The sequence below is a fragment of the Lolium perenne genome, chromosome 4, assembly GCF_019359855.2.
Source record: "Lolium perenne isolate Kyuss_39 chromosome 4, Kyuss_2.0, whole genome shotgun sequence".
Lineage (NCBI taxonomy): Eukaryota > Viridiplantae > Streptophyta > Magnoliopsida > Poales > Poaceae > Lolium > Lolium perenne.
This window is the reverse complement of record NC_067247.2, coordinates 179,980,125-180,000,797: the sequence shown is the minus strand read 5'-3', so window position 1 is coordinate 180,000,797 and position 20,673 is coordinate 179,980,125. Positions and strand designations below refer to the sequence as shown.

The following is a 20,673-nucleotide window of genomic DNA, read 5'->3' as shown; positions in this document are numbered from 1 at the left end:
GCCAAATGCACCATCACATCAAAGAAGGCTGGAGGATATATCAGCTCCAGCTTGCACAGGATTACTGCTATGTCCACCTTAAGACGTTCTACAACAGCTCTGCTTAGAGTTTTACTACATATTTCCCTAAAGAACCTTCCCAACTCTGCAATCACGTTGTACATATTTGGCTTCACCAAATCTTTAATGCCAATAGCTAAAAGCCTTTGCAGCAGGATATGACAATCGTGAGTTTTCAACCCTTGGAGCTTGTTTCCTTCAGCATTGAGACAATTTGCAATGTTGGAAGCAAATCCGAACGGGAACATCACACCTCGGAGGTACTCACAAAATAATCTCCTTTTAGGCATCGGCAATGTGAATTCCGCGCCTCGAAATTTATAATGTTTTTCCTTGCCTTTGTTCACTTTGTCATTACGATCCAGCTTGCAAGTGCTCGTTAACATTCAATGTTGCACAATCAATCCTAGCATTTGAGCTATCTTTTGTCTTGGATGGAATGTTGAGTAATGTGCCGACAATGCTGTCACATATATTCTTCTCCATGTGCATGATATCAATATTATGCCGAAGCTTCTTACCAGCCCAATACGGCAAGTCCCAAAGAGTGGTCCTGCGCTTATAAAATATTCTCGGTCTATCATTTTCCATTTCCTTCCTCTTGGTACATGCTGCTATTTCACCTCCCATCTTCCTTTTGGTAGCTGCTAGACTCAGTTCATCTCCTCTCTTCTTCCTTTTTCTATCTCGCTACTACCGCTGCTGCATCTTCTGTATCCTTCTCTGCTGTACCTGCTGTGGCGGCTGGTGGTTTTCCAGGTTTAACATTTCTGACCGCTTCTAGGTGCGCCTCCAACTCGTGACTCTTAAAGTGCTACGGTTTAGTCTTTTTACAGGCCTGATCACCAATAAATTGCAATTTTTTTTCTATTTTTTCGGAAACTGTGATCTAATGGAAGGAAACGGCGATGGCCCATATAGCATATCTTGTTTATTATCCTCACTGCCAGCTGATCAGTATCACAGTGAACACATGCATTATAACCTGATGTTACTCTGCCTGACATAGTGCCCAAAGCTGGATAATCATGGGTGCAATACAGTACAGCAACACGTAATAGAAAATTTTGTTCTTTAGGTTGACACACATCCCGTGTAGGGACACCCTCCCATAATGTTTGCAAGTCTCTAATAAGAGGCTGCATGAACACATCAAAATCCTTCTCAGGAGATTTGGGACCTGGGATGAGTAAGGCCATCATACAGTTTGACTGATCGGTGCATGTCCAGGGAGCCTGGTTGTAAGGTGTAACTAGTACTGGCCACATGCTATACGAGTTGCTCATGTTGCCAAATGGGTTGAATCCATCTGTAGCAAGGCCAAGTCTCAGGTTCCTTGGATCTGCAGCAAAATCTGGATGATCCAGGTCGAATTGCTTCCATTCATCGCCATCAGCAGGATGCCTCGAGAATCAGTGGTCGGGCGTGAGAATCTCTTTGTGCCATCTTGTTTCCTGAGATGTTTGTTCTGAAGCAAACAACCTCTGCAATCTTTGTACAAGTGGAAAGTATCTCAGAACCTTCCAAGGAATCTTTTTCTTACCACCAGCTCCATCATGTTTCCATCTTGATTCCTTACATACTGGACATTCATCGAGGTCATTATACTCCATCCAAAACAAAGGTACAGCTTATTTTTGCAAAAATCAATCTTCTCATATCCAAGTCCCGCACCTTGATGTACTGCTTCACCTCATAAAAGGATTTTGGCAGTCCAGCCCCAGGGAGTGCATCGCTGTATGTCTTCGCAACTGCATTGAAGGCTTTATTGGTAATCCCCTGGTATGACTTGTCATGAAGTAATTTCACAATTAATTCGAATCTTGACACAACAGAACCAGGGCCACTAAGCGCTTAGCATCTTCTATCAGGTCATGGAAAAGAGGCTTTTCGTGATAACCATGGGGCTGTTGGCTTGCATATGGATACAGATCCCGTAACAAATTAGCAGAGCCTCATCCCGGACGAGATCTTCAGCCGATAACCATCAGAATAAAGAGGATCAATAATGTCAGGCTGATCATAGTGTTCACCATGGTTAATCCACCTGATATATGTCTGGTCCATCCCATAAACGAATAAATGATCTGAGACTACATGTTGAGGCTTGGACCCAATATTCAAACATACGCGGCATGGACAAATCACTTCCTTTGTCTTGTCGCCGTCACAAGAAATCACTAACGTGCTTCATGAAGTCTTCAATACCACTCAAATATGTTGGTGTGTTTAATGAGTGAAATAATATCCAAGTTCTGTCCATCTGTTGAGGAGATAGATGGTCGAGAAGCGATAAGCTATTTCAACAAACAGGTCACCTACGAATGTAAGCAAACATACCTGAGCAAACAGGTCGAATATAAAACTATAAATGCTACATTATTTGAGCCGATTTCAGCAAACGAACTGAGTGCAAAACTACGGCTACCTAGCGAACAGATTTTTTTTAGGCTGACCACTGGGTTTCCCCACTTTTATTTTTTTATTAATAAAAAGAGGGAAATATGTACAAAAGTTGCTGGAGAGCAGCAACTAAAAGGATCATAGATCCCAAACAGCAAAATATATATAAAATGTTCTACCCATGATATGATTTCCTCTTTGCCTTATGAACAAGGAGAGCAATTTCATCCTTGAATCTCTTGTGCCATCTGTAAATGCTTGGGGGGGAGGGGCGAACAGATCTATCGAAAGCAATACAATACCAACACATTCTTTCTTCTTTTTTGCCGTAATTCCACCGATCTATTAGCAGTGCAAAGAAGCCAAAAGTAATAAGATTACATACAGGTTCATAGACCACCAGGGCCGTACCTGAGAATATGGAGGGCCTGAGCAAAACAAGAAATAGAGGCCCTCAACATGATCATTGGCAACTAAAATGATTTTATATATACTACTCACTCCATTTCAATAAACAATGCACCCTTGTTTTTCGTATTTTATCTTCGAAAAAATATTAATCTATATCTCTCTATTTAAAAATGATGTTTCAATTTTATGTAGATATACATGTATTTAGATGAGTTTAGTTTGCAGATACATGCAAGTTTTGATGAAGTTGAAACATATTTTTCAGGATGAAGTATATAAAAAAATTGATATAAAACTGGTATCATTAGAAAGTATTTTCCAACACGATTCTAACAATGCTGCTTATGTATTATATGATCGTGATATTGTTGTCCTATTTATTTGGTCAAGGTTCACATTGAAATGTGGTAAAATAAATTAAAAGAAGTGCATCGTGTGAAAAAGCAATCTAAGAATTCAAAAGTGCTAATTGTTAGTCGAAACATGACATCATTGAGACAAAATATTAATATTCATTGGAAGACTAACTGAATTAGCTGCACTCGCGATGAAAGAGAAAGAGAAGATATGGGTAAGAGCAAGTACAATAAGGTACAGTCTTTTTTTGTTTGTTTGGGTTGCTCATCAAGCTTATCGCTCGATACAATAAGGTACAACAATGGGAGTGGTGTTTGGAACATGGGTGCATAGTGGGTGGTATCATAGAGTACTATCATAGATATGCTATATTTATTATAGTGGAGTATTGAAAATGGCATATATAGAAGGGGATATTGAGAATTGAGAGTGGCATAAACACAACTTCAGTTTTTGTAATGGCATAAACACAACTTGTGAATTGAGGAGTGGCATAGAACCAATTAACACTTGTTTCAATAACAGCCATCAAAAGCCAATCGAACGCACGAGAATGGATCCAAAATTTACCATTTTAAGTTTCACGAGAAAATTTTAAACTTAAAATTCGTACTGCCTAGAAGTTTTTGAAACAAAAATCCAGTAAATCTTATATGTCGGGTTATGCATTCTGGGGGAGTTTTATCAGATTCAGCCATATTGTTTATCAATAAACCTCATTTTATGTTTTACAACCAGCTTTAAACTTAAAATTCAAACTGTCCAGTAAAAAGAACAACATTCCAGTAAATCTTATATATTTCTTCTGCATTCCGGGAAAGATTGGTCGGATTCAAAAAAAAATAGTTTGGGAATAAACATTGTTTTAGTCTGGAAACGACTTATTGTAGAGTGATTTTTGGTTGGATACATTCATGTGTGTTCGATTGGCTTTGGATGGCTGATATTGAACCAAAGTCAACGCTGGGCTTTTGACCTGAACGTCACTGGAGCTGCGTCAAAAGTCCAGCCATGACTTTGTCTCAATAACAGCCATCAAAAGCTGATCAAACGCACAGGAATGGATCCAACCAAAAATCACTCAACCGCTGGAATTTTGACCTGAAAGTCACTGAAGCTGTGTCCATACTTACCCAACAGGTTGCGTATGATTGTAAACCAACATATCTGAGCAAACAGGTCGAATATAAAACTATATAACTAAATGCCACGTTATTTGAGCCGATTTTAGCAAACCAACTGAGGTCTATTTTTTATAGGCTGGACAGTGGTTTCTCGCTGTGTATTTTTCACTGTAATAAAAAAGAGGGAAAATGTTACTGGAGAGCAGCAACTAAAAGGATCATAGATCCCAAACAGCAAAATCTAGCTAAAAAGGTTATACCCATGATGATAAGCCATGATATGATTTCCTCTTTTCCTTACAAACAAACAGTTACAAGCATTTAACGAATTCGAGCAAATAGGTAAAGCGGAAAACAATGTCAAACAAACACATCGAGAGGAAAACAATATTAACCGATCGATTCGAACGAACTAACGAACTTATAAGGGCTGGACGACGGCGACTGACTTCGATTGAGCTATAATGAGTCGTACTTGCCCAGGCCTGAAGATAGCATGCATACCGTGAGGATCTACCAGCTGACCGCGCCTGCCGGTGCGGCTGGAGAAGAACGGCGCCACCAGCAGTCGCCGGCTGACGCGGCTGATAGACAGCGTGGGGAAGTTTTGGTGCGCGGCCTGGTTCACCGAGGGTGTGTCTAGAGAAGAACAGGGCGCCGAAGGAGGTGTCTAGAGAAGAACAAGGTGGGCTGGGTGCTGAGTTAAAGGCGAGCGTTCGAAATATTGGGCGCGCGTTCGAAAGTTTAGGTGCGCGAGGGAGGTGTCTGCTGAGTTAAAGGCGAGCGTTCGAAATTTCCCCGTCCTCTTCTTTTTTGGGCTAATCTATCTATACCTCTATTCTATCTACATGTTTTTTATTTTTTTTCTATTCTATACATGAGTTTTTGAATTTGAATTTTTTCACTCTGTCAGCCTTCCGGCCAATGCTCATTTGAAGTAATTGAAGCTGTTGATTTGCAGCTTAGAGGTGCTATCTACCGCTCATCATACAAGGACTCTTCAGATCTAACGGCTGTGAATGCACGGATTCGTCACCCATCCTTCCCTTGGACTGGCGATGCTGAAAGCCTGAAACACTGGAACCCTCTAGATACTTCGGGATACCTCACTGCCCCACATTATTAAACAGGCCTTTTCCGACACGGGAAGTCAAAAGTTGGGGGCTCCATGCAGTACATATGAATACTCGCTAGCTGCATGGTCTAGAAGCAGACTAGAGTAAATCATCAATTCGTCAAATCAATTGGTGTATAATTTTTTTTAGGAGCTAAGACGCCGGCATGAACCATTTTATCAACTTGAATGCTTACTACATGACATAAGAAGACTATGTACTTTGGTTTTTCATTTTTCTAATTTTTTAAATTTTGTGCCCATTTGAATCTTGGTCAAATCCTAGGTTTGACCAGGATTAAACAAGTTTAAAACATGAAAATGAAAAGGTAATAATGGATCCTTCTTAGTCACTCTAAAATGAAGCTTTTGGGATGTTCTTGAAATTTCCATGTTTGAAACCCAAAACGACTTCTCTTCATGCTTGACTTCATAAGACAGAGTTTAGGGGTTAGGGGTAGATACATGATTTGTCTAGTTTGCTTATGTCTAGACCTTGTTTATCAACTTTAATGCTTACTATATGACATAAGAAGACTATGTGCTTTGGTTTTTCATTTTTCTATTTTTTTTTGAATTTTATGCCCATATATTTGAATCTTTGTCAAATCCTAGGTTTGACCAGGATTTAAACAAGTTTAAAACATGAAAATGAAAAGGTAAGCCTGTATCCTTCTTAGTCACTCTAAAATGAAGCTTTTGGGAGGTTCTTGAAATTTCCATGTTTGAAACCCAAAACCACTTCTCTTCATGATTGACTTCATAAGACAGAGTTTAGGGTTAGGGGTAGATATATACATGATTTTCTAGTTTGAATATGTCTAGACCTTGTTTATCAACTTGAATGCTTACTATATGACATAAGAAAACTATGTGCTTTGGTTTTCATTTTTCTGATTTTTTTATGCCCGTTTGAATCTTTTGGTCAAATCTTAGGTTTGACCAAGAATTAAACAAGTTTAAGACATGAAAATGAAAAGGGGAGCATGCATCCTTCTTAATTAGTCACTCTAAAATGAATTTTGTAAGAGGTTTTTGAAATTTCCATGTTTGAAACCCAAAACCACTTCTCTTCATGCTGGACTTCATAAGACAGAGTTTAGGGTTATGGGTAGATATATACATGATTTTCTGGTTTGAATATGTCTAGACCTTGTTTATCAACTTTAATGCTTGCTATATGACATAAGAAGACTATGTGCTTTGGTTTTTCATTTTTCTATTTTTTTGAATTTTATACCCATATATTTGAATCTTTGTGAAATCCTAGTTTTGACCAGGATTTAAACAAGTTTAGAACATGAAAATGAAAAGGTAAGCTTGGATCATCCTTCTTAGTCACACTCTAAAATGAAGCTTTTGGGAGGTTCTTGGAATTCCAATGTTTGAAAGCCAAAACCACTTCTCTTCATGATTAACTTCATAAGACAGAGTTTAGGGTTAGGGGTAGATATATACATGATTTTTCTGGTTTGAATATGTCTAGACCTTGTTTATCAACTTGAATGCTTACTATGTGACATAAGTAGACTATGTGCTTTGGTTTTCATTTTTCTATTTTTTATATTTTATACACATATATTTGAATCTTTGTGAAATCCTGGGTTTGACCAGGATTTAAACAAGTTTAGTACATGAAAATGAAAAAGGTAAGCCTGGATCCTTCTTAGTCACACTCTAAAATGAAGCTTTTGGGAGGTTCTTGAAATATCCATGTTTGAAACCCAAAACCACTTCTCTTCATGATTGACTTCATAAGACAGAGTTTAGGGTTATGGGTAGATATATACATGATTTTCTGGTTTGAATATGTCTAGACCTTGTTTATCAACTTGAATGCTTACTATATGACACAAGAAGACTATATGCTTTTGTTTTTCATTTTTCTGATTTTTTTTTTTGAATTTTATGCCCGTTTGAATCTTTTGGTCAAATCTTAGGTTTGACCAAGATTTAAACAAGTTTAAGACATGAAAATGAAAAGGGAAGCTTGCATCCTTCTTAGTCACTCTAAAATGAATTTTTAAGAGGTTTTTGAAATTTCCATGTTGGAAACCCAAAACCACTTCTCTTCATGCTTGACTTCATAATACAGAGTTTAGGGGTTAAGGGGGAGATACATGATTTGTCTAGTTTGAATATGTCTAGACCTTGTTTATCAACTTTAATGCTTACTATATGACATAAGAAGACTATGTGCTTTCGTTTTTCATTTTTCTATTTTTTTGTATTTTATACCCATATATTTGAATCTTTGTGAAATCCTAGGTTTGACTAGGATTTAAACAAGTTTAGAACATGAAAGTGAAAAGGTAAGCCTGGATCCTTCTTAGTCACACTCTAAAATGAAGCTTTTGGGAGGTTCTTGAAATTTCCATGTTTGAAACCCAAAACCACTTCTCTTCATAAGACAAAGTTTAGGGTTAGGGGTAGATATATACATGATTTTTCTGGTTTGAATATGTCTAGACCTTGTTTATCAACTTGAATGCTTACTATATGACATAAGAAGACTATATGCTTTTGTTTTTCATTTTTCTGATTTTTTTGAATTTTATGCCCGTTTGAATCTTTTGGTCAAATCTTAGGTTTGACCAAGATTTAAACAAGTTTAAGACAAGAAAATGAAAAGGGAAGCCTGCATCATATCCTTCTTAGTCACTCTAAAATGAATTTTTAAGAGGTTTTTGAAATTTCCATGTTTGAAACCCAAAACCACTTCTCTTCATGCTTGACTTCATAAGACAGAGTTTAGGGTTAGGGGGTAGATACATGATTTGTATGGTTTGAATATGTCTAGACCTTGTTTATCAACTTGAATGCTTACTATATGACATAAGAAGACTATGTACTTTGGTTTTTCATTTTTATGATTTTTTTAATTTTCTGCCCATTTGAATCTTGGTCAAATCCTAGGTTTGACCAAGATTTAAACAAGTTTAAAACATGAAAATGAAAAGGTAAGCCTGGATCCTTCTTACTCACTCTAAAATGAAGCTTTTTGGGATGTTCTTGAAATTTCCATGTTAGAAACCCAAAATGACTTCTCTGTACTACAGTTTGTACATACTCTCAGATAATCTGGACCGTACTTTGCACCTATGTTTAATGGATCATATGTGCCCAGAAATGGCTCATATTAGAATAGTAGACTCATATTAGTGTTCTTGACATTCTGTAAAATTATCAGATTTTTCGAAGTTTGTTTTTTTGGACAAAATTTTACCAATTTCTAGACAGAACAGAAAATGTCAGTCTTTTTATGCAAATCTGCACATAAATGGCTCAAATTAAACAGTATACTCGTTTCAGTGTTTTTGATTTCCTATAAAAAATAGATTTTCCTGAGAAGTTCTAATTTTTGCCAGAATTTGAAAATTTTGGATTTCTTGTGTGCCCGAAACACCCAAAAGTCGCTCCAAATCTGAACACAGGATTATTTTGGTCAATACGAAAGTATAAACTGAAATACGACTATTTATTGAACCGTTTTCATGTTGTATTGTTGAAAATGGCATAGAAGGGGGTATTGAGAATTGAGAGTGGCATAAACACAACTTCAGTTTTTGGAATGGCATAAACACAACTTGTGAACTGAGGAGTGGCATAGAACCAATTAATCCTAGAACCAATTAACCCCACCAAAAATGGGTGATGCATGTCTCCTTCACCAAAACAGCAATACCTGTCTGAAACAAGTACATGAACACAAGTACACCACCATAATAATAATACTAGGTGACTCAACGACTCAACATTGACTCGACTCAGACACAACTACTACATTGACACAAGTACTAATATAATAAAGTAAGAGTACTAGTTTGTTTACATTTCCACAGGCCAATTTTACGAACAAAATTTCGAAAATTAACCTTCAGAAACTCGGAAGCCAGGTGACACAGCAGTCATCAAGGATTGCAGCTAGTGGTACACAGTGACCTGGTCAAGATCTACCTTGAGCCTGCTTGACGCTTCAGCTCGGAGGTGAGAGCCTTAACCTGTGACAGCTCGGCCTCTAGTTTGTCCATCCTAACCGTGAGGTTCAGGATCAGTCCGGCGAGTTTGTCCATGGTCTCCGCCTGGCCGAGGCTCCGCCGCTGGATCTCATTACTCGCAGTGAACGATTTCATGGCGATATCGTCGAGAATGCGAATCCGGATCTTCTCAGTGGCGAGCTCAGAATAAAGTCTCATGCACTCATCGGCGAGGGCGCTTCTGTCCGCCGTCTCGACGCAGAAATCGCCCATAACCATTTCTAAAATGGGCCCGATCTCGTAGCGGGGCTTCTATCAGATGGGGATGGAGCACAAAATCAGAAGTGTACCTAGAGAAGTACCAAGAAAGAGAAAATGGGAATCCCAATTTGCACGAATGTCTATACCTCGCTGCTTTGAGAACTTGGCTCCGTGGAAGATGTTTCCGCAGGCAGGAGGGCTGCGGGAAAACTAAGGCCGCCCGACCTGAATATACGATTGAGAGAAGGTAAGAAAAGGAGGGGATGATAAGTTGTGAAAGACATAGAAAGATGCGCAAGAACGGAGCATCGCCTGAAGGTGGCAGTCGCGGGCTGCGACGCCCTTGAAGACTCTTGCGCAGAAGGCACCTCGACAAAGACAGTGGACGACATTGCTGGATTCCCTCAGCTTCGCCGCAGCCGCACGAGCCCTTCTCGTGGCGAGACTTGCTCCCGGTCATGGTGGCGAAGTAGTATTCCAAGAGGTAAACAAAGTGGTGAACTGAGGAAGACGGCAAGAGCAAAGGTTAGTCCTTAAATTTGGCCTCCCCGTCTCCTCGGCACCTCGCGAGTAGTAATACTTATCTGGTCAAAGAGCAAACTTCGAGGCAGAGACTTGGTGGGCCATTCATCTCCAACTATACTTCCTCCGATCCGAATGATACCAAATTTTTGAATGACAAATCACCCAAAACAGTATTCCAAGAGTATATGTAAGCTTTCATTTTGGAGTGACTAAGAAGGATGCAGGCTTACCTTTTCATTTTCATGTTATAAACTTGTTTAAATATTGGTTAAACCTATGATTTGACCAAGATCAAATGGGCATAAAAATTCAGAAAAAATCAAAAAATGAAAATCAAAGCACATAGTATTATTATGTCATATAGTAAGCATTCAAGTTGATAAACAAGGTCTAAACAACAAACCGGACAAATCATGTATCTACCCCCAACCCTAAACTCTGTCTTATGAAGTCAAGCATGAAGAGAAGTGGTTTTGGGTTTCAAACATGGAAATTTCAAACAACTCCCAACAGCTTCTCATTTTAGAGTGACTAAGAAGGATTCATGCTCACCTTTTCATTTTCATGTTTTAAACTTGTTCAAATCTTGGTCAAACTTAGGATTTGACCAAGATTCAAATGGGCATAAAAATTGGGAGGAAGGGTATGAATTACAATTCAAAAAAAACAAGGTAACTTAAATACTTGGATGACTCATATTAGTGTTCTTGACATTCTGTAAAATTATCAGATTTTTCAAGAAGTTTGATTTTTTGAACAAAATTTTACCAATTTCTAGACAGATAAGAATGTCAGCCTTTTTATGCAAATCTGCACATAAATGGCTCAAATTAAAATAGTATACTCGTTTCAGTTGTTTTTGATTTCCTATAAAAAAATTAGATTTTTCTGGGAAGTTCTAATTTTTGCCGAATTTGAAAATTTTGGATTTCTTGTGTGCCCGAAACACCCAAAAGTCGCTCCAAATCTGAACACGTGTTTATTTTGGTCAATACGAAAGTATAAACTGAAATACGACTATTTATTGAACCGTTTTCATGTTGTATTGTTGAAAATGGCATAGAAGGGGGTATTGAGAATTGAGAGTGGCATAAACACAACTTCAGTTTTTGGAATGGCATAAACACAACTTGTGAATTGAGGAGTGGCATAGAACCAATTAACCCTAGAACCAATTAACCCCACCAAAAATGGATGATGCATGTCTCCTTCACCAAAACAACAATACCTGTCTGAAACAAGTACATGAACACAAGTACACCACCATAATAATAATACTAGGTGACTCAACGACTCAACATTGACTCGACTCAGACACAACTTGATATAGTAAGCACTCAAGTTGATAAACAAAGTCTAGACATATTCAAACCAGAAAAATCATGTATCTCTACCCCTAACCCTAAACTTTGTCTTAATTATGAAGTCAAGCACGAAGAGAAGTCGTTTTGGGTTTCAAACATGGACATTTCAAAAACCCTCCCAAAAGCTTCATTGTGGTGTGACGTACTAAGAAGGATACATGCTTACATTTTCAACAACCCCCCTAAAAGCTTCATTATAGAGTGACTAAGAAGGATCCAGTCTGGCGGGCTTACCTTTTATTTTATTGTTTTAAACTTGTTCAAATCTCGTTCAAACCTAGGATTTGACCAAGATTCAAAATGTGCATCAAAATTCAAAAAAAAATATAAAAATTAAAAACCAAATTAAAGCACATAGTGTTCTTATGTCATATAGTAAGCATTAAAGTTGATAAACAAGGTCTTGACACATATTCAAACAAGACAAATCATGTATCTATACCCCTAACCCCTAAACTCTATCTTATGAAGTCAACAACATGCATGAAGAGAAGTGGTTTTGGGTTTCAAACATGGAAATTTCAAAAACCTCCCAAAAGCTTCATTTTAGAGTGACTAATATATATAAGAAGGATCCATGCCTGCTTACCACCTTTTCATTTTCATATTTTAAACTTGTTTAAATTAATCCGTGTCAAATTAAACCAAGGATTTGACCAAAAGATTCAAATGGGCATAAAATTTAAAAAAAAAATCAGAAAAATGAAAAAAAAGCATAGAGTCTTCTTATGTCATATAGTAAGCATTCAAGTTGATAAACAAGGTTTGGACATGCATATTCAAACCTAGGCAAATCATGTATCTATCCCCTAGCCCCTAAACTCTATCTTATGAAGTCAAGCATGAAGAGAAGTGGTTTTGGGTTTCAAACATGAAAATTTCAAGAACATCCCAAAAACTTCATTTTAGAGTGACTAAGAAGGATACAGGCTTCCCCTTTTCATTTTCATTTTTTATACTTGTTTAAATCTTGGTCAAACCTAGGATTTGACAAAGATTCAAATGTGCATCAAAATAAAAAATCAGAAAAATTAAAAACCAAAGCACATAGTTTTCTTATGTCATATAGTTCGCATTAAAGTTGATATAAACAAGGTCTAGATATATTCAAACAAGAAAAATCATGTATCTACCCCTAACCCTAAACTCTGTATGTCTTATGTAGTCAAGCATGAAGAGAAGTACGTGGTTTTGGGTTTCAAACTTGGAAATTTCAAGAACCCCCCAAAAGCTTCATTTTAGAGTGACTAAAGGATCCAGGTCGGGCTTACCTTTTATTTTCATGTTTTAAAATTGTTCAAATCTTGGTCAAACCGTACCTAGGATTTGATCAAGATTCAAATGGGCATAAAATTCCAAAAAAATGAAAAACCAAAGCATATAGCCTTCTTATGTCATATAGTAAGCACTCAAGTTGATAAACAAGGTCTAGACATATTCAAACCAGAAAAATCATGTTTCTACCCCTAGCCCTAAACTTTGTCTTATGAAGTCAAGCACGAAGAGAAGTCGTTTTGGATTTCAAACATGGAAATTTCAAAAACCTTCCCAAAAGCTTCATTTTGGAGTGACTAATTAAGAAGGATACAGGCTTACCTTTTCATTTTCATGTTTTAAACTTGTTTAAATATTGGTTAAGCCTAGGATTTGACCAAGATCAAATGGGCATAAAAATTCAGAAAAAATCAAAAAAATGAAAACCAAAGCACATAGTATTATTATGTCATATAGTAAGCATTCAAGTTGATAAACAAGGTCTAAACAACAAACTAGACAAATCATGTATCTACCCCCTAACCCTAAATTAACTCTATCTTATGAAGTCAAGCATGAAGAGAAGTGGTTTTGGGTTTCAAACATGGAAATTTCAAAAAACTCCCAAAAGCTTCTCATTTTAGAGTGACTAAGAAGGATTCAGGCTTACCTTTTCATTTTTCATGTTTTAAACTTGTTCAAATCTTGGTCAAACTTAGGATTTGACCAAGATTCAAATGGGCATAAAAATTGGGAGGAAGGGTATGAATTACAATTCAAAAAAACAAGGTAACTTAAATACTTGGATGCCCCAAAGATGTGTGGAAGCCCAAAACAATGGCAAAACATGTGCGCACGCTGCATCCAATTCAAGTAGAACACATAGTAGGCATCGATAGTTTGACCTAAATTTGAAATCAAAGAGAAGGTGGTTAGAAAAAATCGAAATTGGCAAAGCAAAGCATGAAATCATAAATTTGTGATGCACTATAGCTATGAAAAGTATCAAACAATGCATACCAAAATGATTTTTTAGAGGAATACTAGTTCAACTTATTTTAATTTTATATTAGTAGCCCAAAATCGAAGTAGTAGTTGGATATTTTTGAACTTGATCTGTAGTAGTGGGCAAAACCCTAGTTTAACCTATTTAATCATAGATTCGTAGGTCAATTTTTCTACTTTTTTATTATTACTATGCAGCACATGTGTGTTTGCCCGTCGAGTGAAACTCGGAGGAAGAGGGATCACTCGTAAGGAGAGAAGAAGGGAGAGAATTATGGTGTCTCCCCTTTTTCGTGTGATGATGTTGACTTTTGTGCAGGGTTTGTCAGTGAGCAGGAGCGAGCGAGCGAGTCGAGCGAGGCCGAGAATGAGAGAGATTTGTTTTTTTTGTGAGAGGGACAACCGAAGGATCCAGAAGGACCCACATACTTCCGATACGCATCCTGATGCGTCTTCTCTTGACAAAGAAAATGGCTGGGAGTTTGCGTACCTATTGCACGTGACTTGTGCTCACTGAAGTGTGGGACCTCACGCATGGGCACCACACGTAAGTGATAGACCTGTTGATGTAAAAACTCGGTTGATTATTATACTACTACATTTATACAAAGTTTCCTATGGATTCAAGGGTACGAAAGACAAGTTAAATCATTTACATGACATTATTTTTTCCATGAAGCCAAGTTAACTCATTTATCAATTGGTACATTTTGGAGTGACTAAGAAGGATCCAGGCTTACTTTTTCATTTTCATGTTTTAAACATGTTTAAATCTTGGTCAAACCTATGACTTGACCAAGATTCAAATGGGCATAAAAATTCAAAAAAAAATCAAAAAAACAAAAGCACGCCGTCTTCCTATGTCATATAGTAAGCATTCAAGGTGATAAACAAGGTCTGGCATATTCAAACCACAAAAATCATGTATCTACCCCCTAACCCTAAACAAGGATCCAGGCTTACCCTTTTCATTTTCATGTTTTAAACTTGTTCAAATCTTGGTCAAACTTAGGATTTGACGAAGATTCAAATGGGCGTAAAAATACTTAGAAAAATCATGTACGTATCTACCCCAAACCCTAAACTCTATCTTACGAAGCCAAGCATGAAGAGAAGTGGTTTTGGGTTTCAAACATGGAAATTTCAAAAACCTCCCAAAAGCTTCATTTTAGAGTGACTAAGAAGGATCCATGCTTACCTTTTATTTTCATGTTTTAAACATGTTCAAATCTTGGTCAAACCGTACGTACCTAGGATTTGACCAAGATTCAAATGGGCATAAAAATTCAAAAAAAAAATGAAAAACCAAAGCACATAGCCTAGCTTCTTATATATGCCATATAGTAAGCACTCAAGTTGATAAACAAAGTCTAGACATATTCAAACCAGAAAAATCATGTATCTACCCCTAACCCTAAACTTTGTCTTAATTATGAAGTCAAGCACGAAGAGAAGTCGTTTTGGGTTTCAAACATGGACATTTAAAAAACCCTCCCAAAAGCTTCATTGTGGTGTGACGTACTAAGAAGGATACATGCTTACATTTTCAACAACCCCCCTAAAAGCTTCATTATAGAGTGACTAAGGAGGATCCAGTCTGGCGGGCTTACCTTTTATTTTCTTGTTTTAAACTTGTTCAAATATCGGTCAAACCTAGGATTTGACCAAGATTCAAAATGTGCATCAAAATTCAAAAAAAATTATAAAAATTAAAAACCAAATTAAAGCACATAGTGTTCTTATGTCATATAGTAAGCATTAAAGTTGATAAACAAGGTCTAGACACATATTCAAACAAGACAAATCATGTATCTATACCCCTAACCCCTAAACTCTATCTTATGAAGTCAACAACATGAAGAGAAGTGGTTTTGGGTTTCAAACATGGAAATTTCAAAAACCTCCCAAAAGCTTCATTTTAGAGTGACTAATATATATAAGAAGGATCCATGCCTGCTTACCACCTTTTCATTTTCATATTTTAAACTTGTTTAAATCCGTGTCAAATTAAACCAAGGATTTGACCAAAAGATTCAAATGGGCATAAAATTTAAAAAAAAATCAGAAAAATGAAAAACAAAAGCATATAGTCTTCTTATGTCATATACTAAGCATTCAAGTTGATAAACAAGGTTTGGACATGCATATTCGAACCTAGGCAAATCATGTATCTATCCCCTAGCCCCTAAACTATATCTTATGAAGTCAAGCATGAAGAGAAGTGGTTTTGGGTTTCAAACATGAAAATTTCAAGAACATCCCAAAAACTTCATTTTAGAGTGACTAAGAAGGATACATGCTTCCCCTTTTCATTTTCATGTTTTATACTTGTTTAAATCTTGGTCAAACCTAGGATTTAACAAAGATTCAAATGTGCATCAAAATAAAAAATCAGAAAAATTAAAAACCAAAGCACATAGTTTTCTTATGTCATATAGTTAGCATTAAAGTTGATATAAACAAGGTCTAGATATATTCAAACAAGAAAAATCATGTATCTACCCCTAACCCTAAACTCTGTCTTTTGTAGTCAAGCATGAAGAGAAGTTGTAACGGCCCCGGAAATACCCCTATTAGATTTTTTCCGGTTGTTTAGTTTTGTGCATCATCATTGCATCATGCATATCATACCATGTCACTTTGGTTCTTATAAAAAATTGCATTTGGATTTTATTTGCCCTCTTTATTTTATATGATTGGTTTTTCTCTCTCTCTCTCTTCTCTCTTGTTCTATCTCCATCTCACTTGAGACGTTCCAAGCTTCAAGCCTGCCTACCTATTTCTACACTTGACCACTTTTCAAAAGGCCATGCCAAATTTCTAGTAAATATGGGTTGATATTAAACCCCCTCTCTTTAATCTCTTATCTTACAATTAATCAACTTACGAATAATTTTGGAATGTTGAAAATATTTTGTCTTGGTTCCAAATAAAGATATTTATGTTGAAACTATTTCTGTCACTTGTCTCTACCTTTGTTTCAAATTCAAACTTGTTTTTCAATGGTTCAAATAAAATCAGAGAAAGAAAAAGGAATAAAAGAAATAAAAAGAAATCAGCCCAAGCTCTTTTTTTCTCTTCTCTGGAGAAAGCCCAGCTGGCTCCGTTTTACTTCTGTGAACGAGAGGGAGTACTCTGCTCATGTTTTCCTTTTGCTTCCCGTCAGTACGCCGACGCCGTGAGCTTTTCCATCCTTCTTTCACAACCACCTGCTCCAAGCTTTTCCCCTCCAATTCCAAATCAAGCCCCAACCAAAACCCTAGCCTCTATTCTCTTCCTCTGCGCCGCCGCCATGCTTTTCCCCTCTTCCACCCAACGAGGAAGAACTTCTCTTCAGTTAAATTCAGAGTTTCAGAAAAACAGAGATAAGGTGCCGGAGTTGCCGTCCTTGCTGTCGCCATGGGCCTCGCCGCGCCGGGCTAGCGCCGGGGATGCGTTCCACGAACCCTCGTTCACTTCCGGCCAGGAGCGCAAGCCGGGAGCCTCCCCTTCGGTGGCCTCATCTTCGTCAACCGCGGACGCTGACGCCGCCTGTACCTTTCTTCTTCCCGGAGCTTTGTCGCCGTCCGTACCCTCATCTCCGTACGCGCTGCGCATGTCCAACTCCACCAGGACCATCTCGGTGAGCTCCTCGTTGCATCTCCCCTCCTTTCCTTACCTCAAATCATGCATCGAACTTAGTCGTCGTCTCTGAACATCATCGCCAAGTGCTCAACAATGTTTGGGTTCAGTTAACACTTAATTTCCTACTCTCCCGCGTCACGCACGCGACCGCTTCCCCTGTTGGTATTCGTTGCCAGAACATGGTCTCCGTTATCTTCCTCGTCCAAGTCCGGCTAGTATGCCCCAGCACTCCAGCAGAGATGTTTTCTTTAAACTGTTCGCACCTGTACATGATCAGGCTCAGCTGCTTTGCGCCTTGTTGCCGTAAGTGGCCAGTGCTGTTTTTCATTCCGTGTAGTACATGCTTTGATCGATCCACAAAATGCAGAGTCTAATTCCCATCTAGCTGCCTGGCTGCTTATCTTCACCCGTATGCACCTCCATCCATCCACTTGCTTTCTTGCGCTAGCTAGCTAGCTAGCTATGCACCCCGTCTCAATTGATCCAGCAGTCTGCTTGTATGCTTCTGTTCTACTAGCTGATGCCCTCCGTTGCTTGCTCTTATTTCTTGCACTCAATATTTTGTCGAACATCTGAATCCCCAGTTTCCCGTGGTAAGCCACACACACACCACATCTATTCATGTGTCCCTGTTTCAATTTCAGAGAGCACTGTCAAGTTTCAGCTTCAGAAGAACTTATCACGCGCGGATCTATTTCTTAAATTTTCAAGACCTATCTGTATCATAACGAACACTGGCTGTCTGGTTCCACCCCTTTTCAATTTCTGGTTTGGGTTCAGTAACCTGTCGACAGACAGTTCAGTCTTCATTGTCTCTTCCTATCAGTTAACCCCACTTATTACAATACCTGATATCTTCCTGTATGTTTCTAAATCAGGCTAGTGCCTTGTGATAGCCCTGGTTTAACACCACTTTTGTACTCTTTGTTTTGGAATAATAAAACTTGATGTTAATTATTAACATGTATACATATGTGATATCAGTCATATGCATGTTTGCATCTCACATCATCTCATGTCCTTGTGGTTCGCATCGCACCTAATAATCAAATCGCGGAGTATTTGGACTTGCCGGTTATGGTCGCCCCGCTCCGCTTAATATTGAAGTAGCTCACCTATGCCATGTCTTGCCATGCTAATAACATTTAATATGCGGGGTAGAAAAATAACTAGAACCTAATAATTGTTTGTTCGGACTCCGATTCCGATTAATTTGGATAAGATGCATTGCACCATCTTTGCCATGCCATGCATATCATCTTGCTCATGCCGATTCTTCTTTATCCGTAGTTGTAAGACTTGCATACGTTGTTTGTTCCAGCATTTGCTTCTTCCCGGATAGGATCACGAAGTGGTGATGTGAGATACGACAAGTTCTCCGGATGTTCCTCGGCAAGCTTTAACAGGCAAGCATTTCCCCTATACTTCTGTCCCTGCAGGAGACGCTCACCTATTTTATTTTGCCTTCTCCCTCATGCTATCCTTAAGTTACGTTCTTGTCACGTGTCCTTTCCACTTGTTACCTCAAGCAGCCATATTGCCACCACCACCTCCTACGGCTATTGTTTGGTTATCGAGTCTGCCCTTGCGAGTCGTAGTGCATGCTAGTGCTGTTTTATCTCGTTACCGTTGTTGTTATCTTATCGGGTTATATGTTGGGAAGAATCATGGTTACTTTAGTTGTTGACATTTGTTTAGCGGAGGCATCGGTGGGTCAGCTGCTCGTTTTATGACGGCTCACTTGTGTTTCCTAAATATCTTAGGATCCCGAGTTCTTGTTATCTGTTCCGAGACTGAGCGCTCTAACCACACGTGGGTATGCTTACCGGGTCTCCCCTCGACCACTGCCGGAATCTACAGCTTTGTCCAGTGGCCACAACTAGTTTGGATGTTTGTTTTGTTTCTCCCGGGCGTGCAAGCATGTTTCTTTGTGGTCAGATGATATGATGTTACTTTTGGGGAAGCCATGTTCCCTTGTAACCCCGTTGTCTCTTGCACGCTCGTAGGATGCGGTACGTATTGCTGAAGATGGATTCACCCTGCGAACCTTTGTTTCCATCCGAAAGCCGTAGACGCAAACAGCTAAGTCCGCGTCGGAGTTTCGATCGGGTTCCGAAACGGGTTAACTTAGTTAGGTGGCTTCCTGGACATTGTTGTAGTGAAGGAGAGTGCGTGTCGTGATATCCACCTGTCGTAAGTGGGTTGATCGTGCGTGTGGGCACATTTGGGCACCCCTGCAGGGTTACAATCTTATCGATGAGCCGTGTCCGCGGTTATGGACGACTTGGAGCTGTATGATTCGACCATAGACAACTTACACCTGTTGTTTTAATCATAATAACTTGTGTAGTAAGTTAGCACAACTTTAATAATAAATGGTTAAAACTTGACAACCGTGTGAGTGCCTTTGTAAGTACTTCTTTGCGAAGGGGGGAAGCGTTGGCTGTGTTATGTTTGCAGAGTATAGAACTGTTAGTTTATGCGCTCTCTCACCTTCTCTGTTTAGACGAATGTTGTAGAGTGTCTCTATAGGTTTTTAGTGCTTGCGCGCTGCCGCTTAACCCCACCATATTGCCTATGACGTTCCTCTTGCGTCCTCTAAGTCCCCTGCGTGCCTCAAGTACAAAGGACGACTGGTTGACGAATGCTTATACGTCTTGAAGTCTTGTTAAGTACGAACCCGTACTTATTGCTGCTTCTACGGGATATAACCGGGCAGGTATGAAGATATGTTCGATGAAGACGACGTTAGCGAGGTTACCCTTCCGGCTTGGCCTGGGCAGGGTTATGGACGCCGCTGGTTATCTTCAGGACTCTTAGTCCAATTTGTATCTTGTCCGTACTCGGACATATTTGATCTTCTGTATGATTCAGATCTTTGTATTGTATATTTGTATCTTGACTCATTGGAGTCGTTGTTGTAATATATGTTTCTTGTGGGCTCTATTGTAATCCTGTTGTAATGTTACCGCTCGTGTTAATTCCTCTGGCATCACGTGTGTGATTCGTCGCGCACGTCGTGTCGGAGGGCGTCTCTGGATCGATATCGTGCGGATTTCGGCGGGATCGCTGGAATCCTCATGGTACCGGTTCCGGGGCGTCACAGAAGTGGTTTTGGGTTTCAAACTTGGAAATTTCAAGAACCCCCCAAAAGCTACATTTTAGAGTGACTAAAGGATCCAGGTCGGGCTTAC

At 38.7% G+C, this 20,673-nt stretch overlaps 1 long non-coding RNA gene across 1 annotated transcript; it reads left to right on the top strand.

The window, feature by feature from the left end:
- The first annotated feature begins 17,048 nt into the window (after positions 1 to 17,048).
- Positions 17,049 to 20,447, top strand: LOC139830566 (uncharacterized). The gene is made up of 3 exons (XR_011743112.1): positions 17,049 to 17,477; positions 18,801 to 18,885; positions 20,199 to 20,447. It is a non-coding gene; the product is annotated as an uncharacterized lncRNA (long non-coding RNA).
- Positions 20,448 to 20,673: the final 226 nt, after the last annotated feature.